General features: G+C 39.7%; 1 protein-coding gene across 1 annotated transcript in view; it reads right to left on the bottom strand.

Moving 5' to 3' along the window:
* LOC150075248 (proteasome subunit beta type-4-like) overlaps positions 1-18,796 on the bottom strand; it is an 80,433-nt gene that overhangs the window by 48,354 nt on the left and 13,283 nt on the right. The gene's annotated exons all lie outside the window — the stretch shown is intronic.

Genomic DNA, 18,796 nt, shown 5'->3' with positions numbered 1-18,796 from the left:
CCCCTCTGACTGGTCAATCAAATGCCCAAAAACTTGGGCATTTGAAAATAGGGGAGGTACCCATAGACTGGAGATGTGCAAATGTGACCCCAATTCACAAAGGTGGATCAAAGGCTGACACAAGTAATTATAGACCTGCGAGTTTAACTTCTGTTCCAGGAAAATTAATGGAGGCACTGGTTAAAGAAGCACTGCAGGATCATCTAGACAAGACTTCAGTTATAGCTCAGACACAGCATGGTTTTGTTAAGGGGAAGTCTTGCCTGACTAATTTGACTGGATACTATGATGCAGTCACAAAAGAACTGGATGCAGGGAATAACTTTGATATTATATACTTGGATCTTATAAAGGCTTTTGATACTGTTGCACATGGAAGACTGCTGCACAAATTGGAGCAGTGTGGAATTAGAGGAAAATGTCTGCTATGGATAAAGGAGTGGTTGAGGAGGAGAAGACAGAGAGTGGTAATCAATGGACACTGCTCATCATGGACTAATGTTATTAGTGGAGTCCCTCAGGGTTCAGTATTGGGTCCATTATTGTTTTCTGTATTTATAAATGATATTGATGATGGTATTTCAAGCTTAATGTCCAAGTTTGCAGATGATACGAAGGTTGGCAGAGTTGTTAAGGACACTACTGATGCTATGCTGCTGCAACAGGATCTGGAAAGGTTGAGCAGATGGGCTGAGAAGTGGCAAATGAAGTTTAACATTGACAAATGTAAAGTATTACATATGGGAAACAGCAGCCCCAGAGAAACGTATCAACTCTGTGGTACTACACTGACAGTGGTAGAAAATGAAAAGGACCTGGGGGTAATTGTGCAGGCAGATATGAAGTTCTCTGAGCAGTGCAGACGGGCTGCAAGAGTAGCTCATGGCGTCTTGTCAATGATATACAGGAATTTTTCTAGAAGGGATTAGCATTAGCATTAGCATTAGTAGAGGCATATGATGCAAGAAAGCAAGCTTATTCAGCATCAGCCAAAAAAAAAAAAAAAAAAAAAAAAAACAACCACTACTCCCTACTCCCATTTCACCCCTCCGTTCGTTCGAAATACGTGTCCAGCTGAGCCTTAAATTTGTTTAGGCTATCAACTTCAACAACAAGCGATGGGAGTCTATTCCACAAACCAACTGCCCGCTGGCTAAAGGCAAATTTCCGCACATCTATCCGACATCCGTCCTTCCTCAATTTGAATTTATGCCTTCTCAGGTGATTATTCTGAGCAAGAGGAAGAATCCCATCGGCATTGAGCATGCTGAAGCCATTCAAAGCCTTATACACCTCTATCAGATCACCTCGCCGATGCCTAGTCTCCAGGCTCTGTAATTTGCAAAACTTAAGCCTTTCTTCGTAAGAGCAACCCTTTGTTCCATTCACTAATCTTGTTGCCCGTCTCTGTACTCGTTCCAGCAGCTCTACATCCTTCTTGAAATGAGGCCTCCAGACCTGTATACAGTACTCAAGGTGTGGCCTGACCAATGCCTTATACAAGGGAATAATCACATCCCCGTCCCTGCTAGAAAAATTCCTGTATATCATTGACAAGACACCATGAGCTACTCTTGCAGCTCGTCTGCACTGCTCAGAGAACTTCATATCTGCCTGCACAATTACCCCCAGGTCCTTTTCATTCTCTACCACTGTCAGGGTAGTACCACAGAGTTGATACGTTGATCTGGGGTTACTGTTTCCCATATGTAGTACTTTACATTTGTCAATGTTAAACTTCATTTGCCACCTCTCAGCCCATCTGCTCAACCTTTCCAGATCCTGTTGCAGCAGCATAGTATCAGTAGTGTCCTTAACAACCCTGCCAACCTTGGTATCGTCAGCAAACTTGGACATTAAGCCTGATAGACCATCATCAATATCATTTATAAATACAGAAAACAACAATGGACCCAACATTGAACCCTGAGGAACTCCACTAATAACATTAGTGCACGTTGAGCAGTGTCCATTGATTACCACTCTCTGTCTTCTGCCACTCAACCATCCCTTTATCCATAGCAGCAATTTGCCTCCAATGCCACACTTCTCCAATTTGTGCAGCAGTCTTCCATGCGCAACAGTATCAAAAGCCTTTCTACGATCCAAATATATAATATCAAAGTTATTCCCTGCATCCAGTTCTTTTGTGACTACATCATAGTATCCAATCAAATTGGTCAGACAAGACCTGCCCTTAACAAAACCATGCTGTGTCTGAGCTATAACTGAATTCTTGTCCAGATGATCCTGCAGTGCTTCTTTAACCAGTGCCTCCATTAATTTTCCTGGAACCGAAGTTATACTAACAGGTCTATAATTACTTGTGTCAGCCTTTGATCCTCCTTTGTGAATTGGGGTCACATTTGCACATTTCCAGTCTATGGGTACCTCCCCTGAGTCCAAAGAAGCTCTCATAATTATGGCTAGGGGTTTGCTTACTTCCTTTGCTGCCTCCTTTAATATAACTGGATAGATCCCATCCACCCCGGGTGCCTTTTTTATGTTTATCCTCAACAATTTCTCCTCCACTTTCCTCTCAGTTATTAGAAAATCATCTAGCTCACTGCCAATGTTTACTTCACCTACGACATTCCCCTTCCTGAATAACTCCTCATGTGTGAATGCAGATGCAAAATACTCGTTTAGATTGTTAGCCACCTGAGCTGGATCCTCAACTGTTGAACCATCAACATCCAGTGGACCAATCTGATTCATCCCTTTCCTTCTTGAGTTTAAATAGGTAAAGAACTCTTTTCTGTTTTTCTTTGCATCCTTTGGCAAGGATTTCTCATAATCTGCCTTTGCCTGCCTAATCTCCTTTGTGACTTGGTTACAGACCAACTTATATCTATCATAGGCTTCCATGTCACCCATTAATTTGTATGTATCCCATGCATTTTTCTTCTCTGCCATATGTCTCATTAGTTCATCTGACAACCATTTAGGCCTGAACCTTGAACAATATTTCTTGGTTGGTATGTAAAGCCTGGTAGCTTCCAAGATTAGTTCCTTGAATGCTTCCCATTTTGAATTTGCTGTTGGTAACATCATCAGTTGGTCCCACTGTATAGAATTTAAATACTGTCTCAGACTATCATAGTCGCCTTTACGAAAGCAAAAACCCTTCCCTTTTCCTCTGATGGTAGTTATCTCCTTGAGTAAATCCCACTTCAGCACACTGTGATCACTGCCACCCAGTGGTTCCTTTATCTGCAGATTCCTAATGCATGAAGAATCACTACTGATAATCAGATCAAGAGTATTACTCCCTCTAGTTGCCTCCTGAACATGCTGGTGTAGAAAACAATCATCCAATAAATCCACAAAAGCCTTGCTAGTGTGTGAGTGACCAACCCACAAATTCCAGTCAATATCTGGGAAATTAAAATCCCCCATTATAAGACTCTCTGATTTACTGGCCCATTCTATTTCCCTGTACAGTATCTTATTATACTCATCAGAGTAATTAGGCCTATAGCACACTCCTACTCTCAATTTTGATTTACCTATGATTATGTCACACCAAACGGACTCGACACTGCCCTGTCCATCAATGTCGACTGGCTTCACTTCCTTGGATTTTATGTGTTTTTTAACTAATAGCATAACCCCTCCTCCCCTCCTGTCCTGTCTATCCTTTCTATACACATTGTACTCCCCAAATTCCAGTTCTGCATTCCTTATATCTATGTGACACCACATCTCTGATATCCCAACAATATCTGCCTTTGATGTTTTGAGCAATACCTCAAATTCATCAATTTTATTTACTAAACTCCTAGCATTGGTGTACACGCAAGTATACATGCACCTGATTCTATTCTTAGCTACCCTAACACAACCCATGTGTTTACTTGTACCGCAATGACTTCCAGCAGTCTCTGAAATATCCTGCATCTTGTTTTTCAGGCTTCTGCTCATTCCAATAGAAGCAGTGCAAGAATCTCTTTCACCTCTGCCAGTGGCTACTGTTAATCCATTAGTCTTTGTCTCCCCCCAAGCTAGCAGTTTTCCGACCCACCTAACACTGCCTCGATAGCATCAGCAAATATTCTTGCACCCTTTCTATTTAAGTGTATCCCATCCCTGTAGAAGCAATCTCTCCTGTTAACAAGTACATTCCAGGCTGAAAAAAATTCTACCCCTTGAGCCTTGCACAATCTTTCCAGGGCCGAATTGATCGACAAGGCTCTCATCATATACTCCCTCCTATCGTGTCTGGGCAGAATTGCAGACACTTTCAAATTCAACCCTACTTCACGGCTTTTAGGAGGTGATTATTCCCTTGTATAAGGCAATGGTCAGGCCACACCTTGAGTACTGTATACAGGTCTGGAGGCCTCATTTCAAGAAGGATGTAGAGCTGCTGGAACGAGTACAGAGAAGGACAACAAAATTAGTAAATGGAACAAAGGGTTGCTCTTACGAAGAAAGGCTTAAGTTTTGCAAATTACAGTGTCTGGAGACTAGGCACCGGCAAGGTGATCTGATAGAGGTGTATAAAGCCTTGAATGGTTTGAGCATGCTCAATGCTGATGGGATTCTTCCTCTTGCTCAGAATAATCACCTGAGAGGGCATAAATTCAAACTGAGGAAAGACAGATGTAGGATAGATGTGCGGAAATTTGCCTTTAGCCAGCAGGTAGTTGGTTGGTTGGTTGGTGGAACAGACTTCCATCCCTTGTTGTGGAAGTTGATAGCTTAAATAAATTTAAGGCTCGTCTGGACAGGTATTTTGAACGAACGGAGAGCGAAGTTTTTTTTTTGGCTGATGCTGCATAAGCTTGCTTTCTTGCATCATATGCCTCTGCTAATGCTAATGCTAACTTTCTTTTCATTTCTCAGAATTCACACATTCCCATTCTTTGCCCCCCCCTCCCTTTTTTTTCACTGGTCCCAGAAAAATGCAAACATGGAGTTTTATTTTAGGTTAGTTACATTTTCATACAATATCAAAACATCACTGAATAAGATTGGGACTAGAGCAAACCTAAAAATTTTACAAAAATTATGAATACTTCTTATATGTAAAAATCTATGAGAGAACCTATGATAATAACGCAATGTATTTGTTAGTACACAAGAACAATGAAGCATATATAAAAAATGCCAGTTCAATAACCCAACATTTATAAACAACTTCTAAATCTATGAGTGGAGGGTCACAATAACAAGCATGAATTTCTTCAGTCAAACAATCATACTTGCTTTGCTAAAGATGTTAATTACAACTGTGCTAATTAGAGAAAATGCAGTTATTTTTTATATTCATAATCAGTACTAACATCACTCACATTTTATTAAGAAGTAATTTGGATATATACTGGAAATCTGCATAATCTCCACTGGCTCCTAGGATAACAGAATCATTGAGCTTCAAAAGACGTTCACAATTTCGAAAACGTAATAATGAACCATACGTTCCCAAAGTATCAGCAGCAATCAAAACACCTTCTCTATACCGAATTCCAATGACAGAAGTACATCGTGTTGCAGGTCTCCTGTTAACAAAAATGTAAATATTTATATAATAATTATTATTATTAGCCATATAGTGCAAGGAAGACTGAGGCTTATGCAAAAGCTTTCTGAGTCACTCTGTGTGTGTGAGAGAGAGAGAGAGAGAGAGAGAGAGAGAGAGAGAGAGAGAGAGAGAGAGAGAGAGAGAGAGAGAGAGAGAGAAAAAGAAAGGAATCACCAAGAAAGAGAAGAATGATGATGTCCAGCTCAGGACCCTGGGTGTGCCAAGTCCACACTCACTAGATGTGAGCCCCTGGGGCTAAATTTATAATCAGATATCTGATGTCAACTATCAGGCTGCCACAAAACTGATAAAATCTATATTTTCAAATTTTATCTTTATTAAATATGGTAAATTCTCATTTAAATGGACCTCAATTTAACAGATTTACGAATAACTGATGGCATCAACTGGCTAAATTTATTTCATATTTATTTATTGATACTTATTTCATACATACAGAATCGGCGCCTCTGTAGCCAGGTGGGAAGGAGCAGTAATGCGTAGCACACACTTCTTGATTAGACCGGGGTTCGAGCCCATCACCACCAAATACGGAGGATGCGGAAAGGTCAGGGAATGACCACCGCATATCCTGGAGCAATATGGCCTTAGTTGCAAATGCTCCTAAAAACCAAATAACAACAACAACATACAGAATCAGATAATGTATTTAAAGATGAAATGCACAAGAATAATTATATATGGGTTTTAAGTAATTAACTATATTTAGTATTAGCATTAGTAGAGGCATTTGATGCAAGAAAACAAGCTTATGCAGCATCAGCCAAAAAAAAAAAAAAAAAACCCACTTCCACTTCACCCCTCTGTTCGTTCAAAATACCTGTCCAGCTGAGACTTAAACTTATTTAGGCTATCAACCTCCACCACAAGGGATGGAAGTCTGTTCCACCAACCAACCACCAGCTGGCTAAAGGCAAATTTCCGCACGTCTATCCTACATCTGTCTTTCCTCAATTTGAATTTATGCCCTCTCAGGTGATTTTTCTGAGCTAGAGGAAGAATCCCATCAGCATTGAGCATTCTTACACCATTCAAGGCTTTATACACCTCTATCAGATCACCTCGCTGGTGCCTAGTATCCAGACACTGTAATTTGCAAAACTTAAGCCTTTCTTCGTAAGAGCACCCCTTTGTTCCATTCACTAATCTTGTTGCCCTTCTCTGTACTCGTTCCAGCAGCTCTACATCCTTCTTGAAATGAGGCCTCCAGACCTGTATACAGTACTCTAGGTGTGGCCTGACCATTGCCTTATACAAGGGAATAATCACCTCCTTATCCCTGCTGGAAAAATTCCTGTATATCATTGACAATACTCCATGAGCTACTCTTGCAGCCCGTCTGCACTGCTCAGAGAACTTCATATCTGCCTGCACAACCACCCCCAAGTCCCTTTCATTCTCTACCACTGTCAGTGTAGTACCACAGAGTTGATACGTTGCTCTGGGGTTGCTGTTTCCCATGTGTAGTACTTTACATTTGTCAATGTTAAACTTCATTTGCCATCTCTCAGCCCATCTGCTCAACCTTTCAGATCCTGTTGCAGCAGCATAGTGTCAGTAGTGTCCTTGACAACCCTGCCAACCTTTGTATCATCTGCAAACTTGGACATTAAGCTTGATATACCATCATCAATATCATTTATAAATACAGAAAACAATAATGGACCCAACACTGAGCCCTGAGGGACTCCACTAATAACATTAGTCCACTATGAGCAGTGTCCATTGATTACCACTCTCTGTCTTCTCCCCCTCAACCACCCCTTTATCCATAGCAGCAATTTGCCTCCAATGACACACTGCTCCAATTTGTGTAGCAGTCTTCCATGTGCAACAGTATCAAAAGCCTTTCTAAGATCCAAGTATATCATAATATCAAAGTTATTCCCTGCATCCAGTTCTTTTGATCCTCCTTCTTGAAATGAGGCCTCCAGACCTGTATACAGTACTCTAGGTGGGGCCTGACCAGAGCCTTTGATCCTCCTTTGTGAATTGGTGTCACATTTGCACATTTCCAGTCTATGGGTACCTCCCCTGAGTCCAAGGAAGCTCTCATAATTATGGCTAAGGGTTTGCTTACTTCCTTTGCTGCCTCCTTTAATATAACTTTATAGATCCCATCCACCCCGGGTGCCTTTCTTGTGTTTATCTTCAACAGTTTCTCCTCCACTTTACTCCCAGTTATTTCAAGATTCTGTAGCTTACTGCTAGAGTTGAATACACCTCTGGCATTCCCCTTGCTGAATAACTCCTCATGTGTGAATGTCGATGCAAAATATTAATTTAGTTTGTTAGCTACCTGAGCAAAATCATCAACAGTTGACCCATCAATATCAAGTGGACCAATCTGATTCATCCCCTTCCTTCTAGAGTTTACATAAGTAAAGAACTCTTTGCTGTTTTTCTTTGCATCCCTTGCCAAGGATTTCTCGTAATCTGCCTTCGCCTGCCTAACCTTCTTTGTAACTTGGTTGCATATCAACTTGTATCTATCATAGGCTTCTGTGTCATGTGTTAATTTGTAAGTATCCCATGCATTTTTCTTCTCTGCCATATGCCTCATTAGTTCATCTGACATCCATTTTGGCCTAAACCTTGAACAATATTTCTTAGTTGGTATGTAAAGCCTAGTAGTTTCCAAGATAAGTTCTTTGAATGCTTCCCATTTTGAATTTGCTGTTGGCAACATCATCAGTTGGTCCCACTGTATAGAATTTAAATACTGTCTCAGTCCATCGTAGTCGCCTTTACGGAAGCAATAACCCTTCCCTTTACCCCTAATGGTAGTTACCTCTTTGAGTAAATCCCACTTCAGCACACTGTGATCACTGCCACCTAGTGGTTCATTTATCTGCAGATTCTTAATGCATGAAGAATCACTGCTGATAATCAAATCAAGAGTATTACTCCCTCTAGTTGCCTCCCGAACATGCTGATGTAGAAAACAATCATCCAATAAATCCACAAAAGCCCTGCTAGTGTGTGAGTAACCAGCCCCCAAATTCCAGTCAATATCTGGGAAATTAAAATCTCCCATTATAAGACTCTCTGATTTACTGGCCCACTCTATTTCCCTGTACAGTTCCTTATTATACGCATCAGAGTCATTAGGCCTATAGCACACTCCTACTCTCAAGTTTGATCTCCCAATGCTTATGTCACACCAAACTGACTCAACACTGCACTGTCCGGCGATGTCGACTGGCTTCACTTCCTTGGTTTTTATGTGTTTCTTAACTAATAGCATAACCCCTCCCCCCTTCCTATCCTTTCTGTAGACGTTGTACTCCCCAAATTCCAGTTCTGCATCCCTTATATCTGTGTGACACCACGTCTCTGATATCCCAACAATATCTGCCTTTGATGTTTTGAGCAATACCTCAAATTCATATATAATGTCAGTGTAGATACACCATAGTTTACCCATAAATTTAAACTACGTACGTAGTGTAAAAGGCATCGTTTTGTTTTATTGTGGCAGCCTTCACAACGAGATACCAGGTATTTCACTACTTTGATTAAGTAACGCTTCTCTAGCAGGGAAGACTACTGTTATTTATTCTCAGTAGATGCCACCACTCAGACGACACCATTTCAAAGCTGTTGGCATATCATCAGCAGGCGGGCATGTACCCTGGTAATGCAACATGCCATCACAGTTGCAAAGTGGTTCCACAACATGAGAGATGCCAAATGGTGTACTGATAATGTATTTAAAGATGAGATACAATTAAAAAAATGCATTTTACACTACGTATGTAGTTTAAATTTATTAGCATTAATATTAGCAGAGGCATACGATACAAGAAAGCAAGCTATGCAGCATCAGTCAAAAAAAAACAAAAAAAACCCCTCCATTCATTCCAAATGCCTGTCCAGCTCAGCCTTAAATTTATTTAGGCTATCAACTTCCACAATAAAAGATGGAAGTCTGATCCACCAAAATACCACACGCTGGCTAAAGGCAAATTTCCGCACATTATGGGTAAACTATAAAAAAAAATAAATTTTCTGTTTATGGTGTATCTACGCTGATGTTATATAGTTAATTACTTAAAACTCATATATAATTATGCCTTGTGCATTTCATCTTTAAATACATTATCTGTACACCATTTGGCATCTCTCATACTGTGGAATCACTTCGCAACTGTGGGTGGGTAGGTACCCTTGTAATGGCATGTTGCATTAGGCAGGTACCCTGGTAATGGCATGTTCCATTAGCAGGGTACCTGCCCACCCACAGATGATAGGCCAACAGCTTTGAAATGGTGCCATCTGGGTGGTGATATCCACTGGGAATAAATAACAGTAGGCTTCCCTACTAGAGAAACGTTACTTATTCAAAGTAGCAATACCTGGTAATCTTGTTATGAAGGCAGCCACGATATGAGATACAATGAAAATAATGCCTTTTACACTACATATGTAGTTTAAATTTATGGGTAAACTGTGACATATCTACACCGATATTATATAGAATCAGATAACACAACTGCCTCAGTCTGATGGCACCATCAGTTAATATTTTTGCAATAAAGCAGAGTGCCAGTATTTTCTGAACCACCATTTATGGGTAAACTGTGGTGTATCTACACCGATATTATATAGAATCAGATAACATAACTGCCACAGTCTGATGGTACCATCAGTTAATATTTTTGCAATAAAGCAGAGTGCCAGGATTTTCTTAACCACCACAATACACCTGCAGTGTATCCACTCCCCGTGTCCAAGGCTGCAGAAAACTGCAATCTTGGGTGGGGGGGGGGAGTGGATAAATAGACTAAAAGATTAACAGTAAACACAGAAGTGTTATTCTTGCATTGCTTCTATTGGCACATGCAGCAGACAGGAAAGCAAGATGTCGGGGGTCACAAGGCCCCTACTGAAAGTCCTCGTGGAACAAGCAAATGTATAGGCTGTATCAGGATTACAAAATGGTAAAAACAGGTGGATGTATACTTGTGTGTACACTAATTCTAGGAGCATACTAAATAAATCTGATGAATTTGTAGTACTGGTTAAGCCATCATGCAGAACATTGGAGACAAATGGATGTTTGATGTTTATGGTGCAGCAATATGAAAAGCCATGATGCTCAAAAACACGGTATCACTGAGACATAAGGGATGAAGAATATAAATATGAAGAGTACAATGTGTACAGAAAGGCCACACAGAAGAGTAGAAAGTGGGGGGGGGGGAATTATGCTTTTAGTTAAGAAGCATGTCAAATACCAATAGATTGACAGTAGCCACTGGCAGAGGTGAAAGAGATTCTTGCACTGCTTCTATTAGAATGAGCAGAAGCCTGAAAAACAAGATGCATGATATTTCAGAGACTGCTGGGAGCCATTGCGGTACAAGTAAACACATGGGTTGTGTTAGGGTAGCTAAGAATGGAAACAGGTGCAGGTATAATTGCGTGTACACCAATGCTAGGAGTTTAGTAAATAAATTTGATGAATTTGAGGTATTGCTCAAAACATCAAAGGCAGATATTGTTGGGATATCAGAGACGTGGTGTCACACAGATATAAGGGCAGAACTGGAATTTGGGGAGTACAACGTCTACAGAAAGGATAGACAGGATTGGAAGGAGGGAGGGGTTATGCTATTAGTGAAGAAACACATAAAAACCAAGGAAGTGAAGCCAGTCGACATTGATGGACAGTGCAGTGTTGAGTCAGATTGGTGTGACATAAGCATTGGGAGATCAAAATTGAGAGTAGGAGTGTGCTATAGGCCTAATGACTCTGATGAGCAAAGAGTTCTTTACTTATGTAAACTCTAGAAGGAAGGGGATGAATCAGATTGGTCCACTTGATATTGATGGGTCAACTGTTGATGATTCTGCTCAGGTAGCTAACAAACTAAATGAATATTTTGCATCGACATTCACACATGAGGAGTTATTCAGCAAGGGGAATGCCAGAGGTGTATTCAACTCTAGCAGTAAGCTACAGAATCTTGAAATAACTGAGAGTAAGGTGGAGGAGAGGTTGTTGAAGATAAACACAAGAAAGGCACCCAGGGTGGATGGGATCTATCCAGTTATATTAAAGGATGCAGCAAAGGAAGTATGCAAACCCTTAGCCATAATTATGAGAGCTTCCTTGGACTCAGGGGAGGTACCCATAGACTGGAAATGTGCAAATGTGACCCCAATTCACAAAGGAGGATCAAAGGCTGACACAAGTAATTATAGACCTGTGAGCTTAACTTCTGTTCCAGGAAAATTAATGGAGGCACTGGTTAAAGAAGCACTGCAGGATCATTTAGACAAGACTTCAGTTATAGCTCGGACACAGCATGGTTTTGTTAAGGGGAAGTCTTGTCTGACCAATTTGATTGGATACTATATGTCACAAAAGAACTGGATGCAGGGAATAGCTTTGATATTATATACTTGGATCTTAGAAAGGCTTTTGATACTGTTGCACATGGAAGACTGCTACACAAATTGGAGCAGTGTGACATTGGAGGCAAATTGCTGCTATGGATAAAGGGGTGGTTGAGGGGGAGAAGACAGAGAGTGGTAATCAATGGACACTGCTTATCGTGGACTAATGTTATTAGTGGAGTCCCTCAGGGCTCAGTGTTGGGTCCATTATTGTTTTCTGTATTTATAAATGATATTGATGATGGTATATCAAGTTTAATGTCCAAGTTTGCAGACGATACAAAGGTAGGCAGGGTTGTCAATGACACTACTGACACTATGCTGCTGCAACAGGATCTGGAAAGGTTGAGCAGATGGGCTGAGAGGTGGCAAATGAAGTTTAACATTGACAAATGTAAAAGTACTACACATGGGAAACAGCAACCCCAGAGCAACGAATCAACTCTGTGGTACTACACTGATAGTGGTAGAGAATGAAAGGGACCTGGGGGTGGTTGTGCAGGCAGATATGAAGTTCTCTGAGCAGTGCAGATGGGCTGCAAGAGTAGCTCATGGGGTATTGTCAATGATATACAGGAATTTTTCCAGCAGGGATAAGGAGGTGATTATTCCCTTGTATAAGGCAATGGTCAGGCCACACCTAGAGTACTGTATACAGGTCTGGAGGCCTCATTTCAAGAAGGATGTAGAGCTGCTGGAACGAGCATAGAGAAGGGCAACAAGATTAGTGAATGGAACAAAGGGGTGCTCTTACGAAGAAAGGCTTAAGTTTTGCAAATTGCAGTGTCTGGAGACTAGGCACCAGCGAGGTGATCTGCTAGAAGTGTATAAAGCCTTGAATGGTTTGAGCATGCTCAATGCTGATGGGATTCTTCCTCTAGCTCAGAATAATCACCTGAGAGGGCATAAATTCAAATTGAGGAAAGACAGATGTAGGATAGACGTGCGGAAATTTGCCTTTAGCCAGCAGGTGGTTGATTGGTGGAACAGACTTCCATCCCTTGTCGTGGAGGTTGATAGCCTAAATAGGTTTAAGGCTCAGCTGGACAGGTATTTTGAACGAACAGAGGGGTGAAGTGGAAGTGGTTTTTTTTTTGTTTTTTTTTTTGGCTGATGCTGCATAAGCTTGCTTTCTTGCATCAAATGCCTCTACTAATGCTAATACAAAGAAATGCATTCAGTTAACATAGGCCAGTGCAACGTTCAGTCAATTTGGCCTTGATTTAACGACGAGGAAAACAAAAATGGAGGAGGAGTGTGTTACAGATTTAATAACAGTGATGTATATAACAAACAGCTATACAGCCAGAAACAGTGTGTGCCAGTAAATCAGACTGTCTTTAGTGGGAGATTTTAACTTTCCAGATATTGACTGGAACTTGTGAATTTATTAGATAACTGTTTTCTACACCAGCATGTTAGATAGACAAACAAAAGGAAGCAATGCTCTTGGTCTGATTATCAGCAATAACTCTTCTGCATTAAGAATCTGCAAATAAATGAACGACAAGGTGGCAGGGATCACAGTGTACTGATGTTGGATTTACTTAAAGAGGTAACTGCTGTCAAGGGCAAAGGGAATAGCTTTTGCTTCCATAAAGATGACTACAGTGATCTCAGACAGTTTTTTTAAATTCTGTATAGTGGGACAAACAGATGATGTTACCAACAGCAAATTCTAAGGGGGAAGCATTCGGGGAAGAAATCTCATCATATAAACTGATGAGACTCGTGGCAGAGAAGAAAACTGCATGGGATGAATATAAATTACCAGATGATATAGAAGTCTACAGTGGATATAAACTAGTCTGCAATCAAGTTACAAAGCAGGTTAGGCAAGCCAAGACAGATTACAAGAAGTCTCTGGCAAAGAATGCAAAAAAAAGTAGCACTTTTCTTTACTTAAGTAAACACTAGAAGAAAAAGAATGAATCACATTGGCCCACTAGATACGAATGGTTCAACTTTTGATGATCCTGCTCAGATTGCTGACAAACTAAATACATATTTTGCATCTACATTCACACACAAGAAATTTTTTAGGGATGGTGATGCCAGAAGTATAACAAATTTTAATGGGTGCTAAAAGAACTTGTGATAACTGAGAGCAAAGTGGAAGAGGAACTGTTGAAGCCAAACATAAAAAAGACACCTGGGGTGGACAGGATCTGTCCAATTATATAAGGGAGGCAGCAAAAGAAGTAAGCAAACCATTAGTCAATTATGAGAGCATCCTTGGATTTGGGGGAAGTCCCCATGGACTGGAGATGTGTGAATGTATTCCCAAATCACAAAGGGGGATTAAACGATGACATATGTAACTATACCTATTAGCTTAACTTCTTGTTTCAAGATAATAAAGCACTCAAAATCTCCACTGGTATTATTAAATTCATTTCCGAATTGGAAAGAAATGTATACCAAAAAAAAAAGGTAAATGTAAGCAGCAGCCATTATCAATCCACTGCAGGATGGAAGCCTCCTCAACAATTCATGTTGATGGAAATGGACCATAATCTGCCATGCTGTCCAGTGCGGGTTGGCAGATCGACCGCATCGTGGTATTTTCTTAGCATTTCTTCTGAGACTTCGAAGACGGTAACTAAGGGTTATTATTATGGAATTCTTAAAATTTTTTTGGAAAAATTAATTACATTTTTTTTAGTAAAATCAAAAGTTTTAGTAAATCAAACTTAGATCTAACTTTAAGAATTTTGTTTTAAGGTTAATTTTTATACAGTAAATAACAATAATACATAAACACTTATGCTATCCTTCCAATATCACCATCAAAAAAGATCACCTCAATCACAAGAATTTACAATTTGTTTATGGGTGAAACATACATAAATATACCATGGTTTACTTAATCTTATTACCAGTTGATTTGGTGGAAAGAGTCTAGGGGATTATCTTTTATGGTCTTGATCCCAGGGTTTACTTGTGCCTTGAAGGTATCATTACTGCAGGTATTGGCTTAACAGGTAATAGGGGATGTTGATACACATTTAAGGATATGAGATTAAAATTATATAAATAGAAATAAAATAAAACTTGTTTAAATTAAAACAGAATAGAATAAACCAAAATTAAATAAATGAACTAAATTATATAATCGGAAATAATAGTTGGTAAACTTTACCAGTTACGATCTTCTGTTTCTAGGATGGTTGGCAGAAATTGATCTAGGTAATAGTCTACATAGTTGGGAGGGGGGATTGGTTGTGGTTAAAAAGTCTAAATTTATTTTTAATTTGGGTTAGGACTCTATTCTTAAAGATGTGTGTGTGGCTGTTTCAATCTGAATTCTTTTGTTTCGGTTAATGTTATTTGTGGCTCTTATTAAAAGACTTCTTTGATTATGATATCTGTCTGTGGCCAGTAGTGATGTTTTGGAAAATGCCCATTTATAGTCCTCTGTTCATGTGTGGTAAGCTGGGTCTGAATCTGTTACTCTGCCTTTATCCATGTTCTTCTTGTGTTCTTTTACACTTTCTATGAGTTTTCTCTTGCTTTGTTCTATGTAGACTTTTGGAAAATCTCTGCATTGAAGAAGTAAGCAAACGTTCAGCCATAATTATGAGAGTATTCTTGGATTCAGAGGAGGTCTCTATGGACTGGAAAGGTGTGAATGTATCTTGTAGCTGATATATAGGGTTTTTAGTTCAGTGTGTCTTGGAGAGGGGGAGGTCAAGTGGAGGTTTTTAATATGTCTTTTATTGTTGTGATTGTAGTATACCTGATAAACATTTTGGTTTTTTTTAGCTGTTTGAGCTATTTCTTCGCTGATATGTGGTGCATAGGGAATGGTGATGAATATTTTTATCCTGGTCAGGAATATTGTTGGGAGTACTGTTGGAGAAGTTTTCTATTGTATTTTTTATTGCTTTCAATATGAGTTTATGTGAATAACCACAGTTACTGAAGATGTATGTTATCTGAAAGATTTCATCCTTGAAAGCCTGGCCTTTGAAGAGGTGGCAGGCCCTCAGGACAAAGTCCTTCAGGATGCCCATTTTTATATTTAAGGGATGATTGGATGAGAAACAAAGGATAGATCCAGTGTCAGTAGGTTTTCTATAAATTTATGTTGTAATGGTGTTGTTGGTTCTGCTTAGTAGTAGGTCAAGAAATGGTAGATTTTTATCTTCTTCTAATTCTATTTTGAATGAGATGAGTGGATGTAAGCCATTGATATGAAGCTGAAAGTTGTTGAATTCCTCAATTCTATGTGGCCAAATGGTAAGGGCATCATCTACATATTTAATCCATATGCTTGATTTAAAGGTAGCTTTTTCTATGGCTTTGTTTTCAAAAGAATTCATAAAAACTCTGCCAGTATGGGGGGGAAAGCAGATTGCCTATGCTTAGATCTTGTTTTTGCTTATATAGACTATTTTTTTATAATGAAGTAACCCTCTCCTATTAACAAATCTATATCCTCTCCTATTAACAAACCTGAAATATCCAGGGGTTGGTGGGGAAGTTGGTGTGCATCTGGTTGCCTAGTATTTAGCATTAGTAGAAGCATATGATGCAAGAAAGCAAGCTTATATAGCATCAGCCAAAAAAAAAAAAAAAAACACCATACCTTCCCATTCACTCCAGATGTGTCTAGTCCTGCCTTGAACATATTTAAGCTGTCGACCTCCACTATGACGGAAGAATGTTTGTTCTAACAATCAACAACCCGCTAGCTAAAGGCAAATTTCTGAACATCTATTCTACAACTGTCTTTCCTCAATTTGAATTTATGTCCCCTCAGGTGATTAATCTGGGCATGAGGAAGAATCCCATCAGCAGGGAGCTTGCTGAAACCATTCCAGGCCTTATATAAGGCCTTGAATCAGATCAGTTCACCTCAAGGTGCCTAGTCTCCAGACTCTGCAATTTGCAGAACTTAAGCCTTTCTTCATAAGATCAATCCTTTGTTCCATTCACCAATCACGTTGCCCTTCTCTGTACTTGTTCCAGCAGCTCTACATCCTTCCTAAAATGAGGCCTCCAGACTTGTATACATTACTCAAGGTGTGGACTGACCACTGCCTTATACAAGGGGATAATCACGTCCTTATCCCTGCTATAAAAATTCCTGTATTTCATTGACAAGACACTATGAGCTCCTGTTGCAGACTGTCTGCACTGATCAAACAACTTCATATCTGACTGCACAATTACCCCAGGGCTTTTTCATTCTCCACTATTCTGAGTGTAATACCACACAGTTGATATGTTACTCTGAGGTTACTGCTACCCATATGCAGTACTTTACATTTGTCAATGTTAAACTTCAGTTGCCACCACTCAGCCCATCTGCTCAACTTTTCTAGATCCTGTTCCAGTAGCATATCCTTGCTGTCATTAACAACCCTGCCAACCTTTGTATCATCTGCAAATTTGGACATTAAGCCTGATATACCTTCATCAATATCATTAATAAATACAGAAAACAGTAATGGGCACAACACTGAACCCTAGAGAACTACACTAATAACATTAGTCCATGAAGATCAGTGTCCATTAATTATCAGTCTTCCCTCACTCAGCCATCCCTTTATCCATAGCAGCAACTACACTAATAACATTAGTCCATGAAGAGCAGTGTCCATTAATTATCACTGTCTTCCCTCACTCAGCCATCCCTTTATCCATAGCAGCAACTTGCCCTCAATGCCATACTGCTCCAATTTGAACAGTAGTCTTCCATGTGCAACAGTTGCAAAAGTTTTTCTAACAAGTATATGATATCAAAATTGTTTTTTGCATCTAGTTCCTTTGTGACCACAGCACAGTTTTTGGTATGTTGTTTAATGGCACAAGGGCTGCTAAGGCCATATTCTATATAGCAGTGCCTGATTCTATATAACAGTTCAGTTCAAACGTTAAAATCTGTTAAATAGTCATGTATGCTTCAAGAATGCAAAAAAACTCAGCTAGATTTGCATTGTCTTCAATCAGATGAGATAATGTTAAAGGTTCTTGCAGATGTGAAAGCGATGTGAAAATTGTGTTTTAAACAGTAATATAATGGTTACAATTTAGTAGAATATGCTTCACCGTAAGTAGTCTGACAACATGTACAAATAGGCGGATCTTCTCCCACGAGCAGAGAAATATGGGTTAGATGTGTGTGTGCCCGGTACATGTTCTAGCCCATATCAACTCCTCTTGCCTATTTGATCTTATGCTTGATGCCCACAACTTAGGTTCCCATTTAAATTGCAGCAGCTTATTGCTGCCCTGAGCCTGCCAAATTTGCAACCCTTGTTCTTCACACAGGTTTTTATTACTGATTTGTAGTCTGTATACAGTACTTGGTAGTTAGGAGAGCATGCAGTGGTCGGATGTGTTGGTGGCTTGACCTGCTGTTCATTTCCTTTGATACCTGCATAAGCTGGTATCCAGCAGAAAGTGATTGATTGGTTAGCATCATGTAACACAATTATCTGTGTTCTGATTTGCTTCAAGACAGAGTGGATTGGCTTGGCTGAATTTTTTAATGCTATTATTGCCCTCAAAGAGTCAGAATAGATCATTGTTTGCTTACAGGACAGATCAGCTGCATGATCTAGAGCTATCTTAATCACAAACAGTTCAGCAGTACAGATACTGAATTCTTTCGAAAGGGACATAGAACTAGAAATGATAGTAGAAACTGCCACTGCGCCTACTGTTGTACTTGAAGGAGATGGATCATGCACGAGTACTGCACATACATCATTTCTACTACCTAGGTAGTATAAATGCATCATTTAATTATATCTTGGTGAGTAAGCTAACAAGCTTTGAAATGGTGCCATCTGGTTGATGGTATCTGCCAAGAATAAGTAACATTAGTCTTCT

This window comes from Mastigoproctus giganteus, chromosome 14, assembly GCF_048544385.1.
Source record: "Mastigoproctus giganteus isolate SK-2022 chromosome 14, ASM4854438v1, whole genome shotgun sequence".
In the NCBI taxonomy this organism is placed as follows: domain Eukaryota; kingdom Metazoa; phylum Arthropoda; class Arachnida; order Uropygi; family Thelyphonidae; genus Mastigoproctus; species Mastigoproctus giganteus.
The sequence above is the reverse complement of the archived record's forward strand: the minus strand, read 5'-3'. Positions and strand labels throughout refer to the sequence as shown.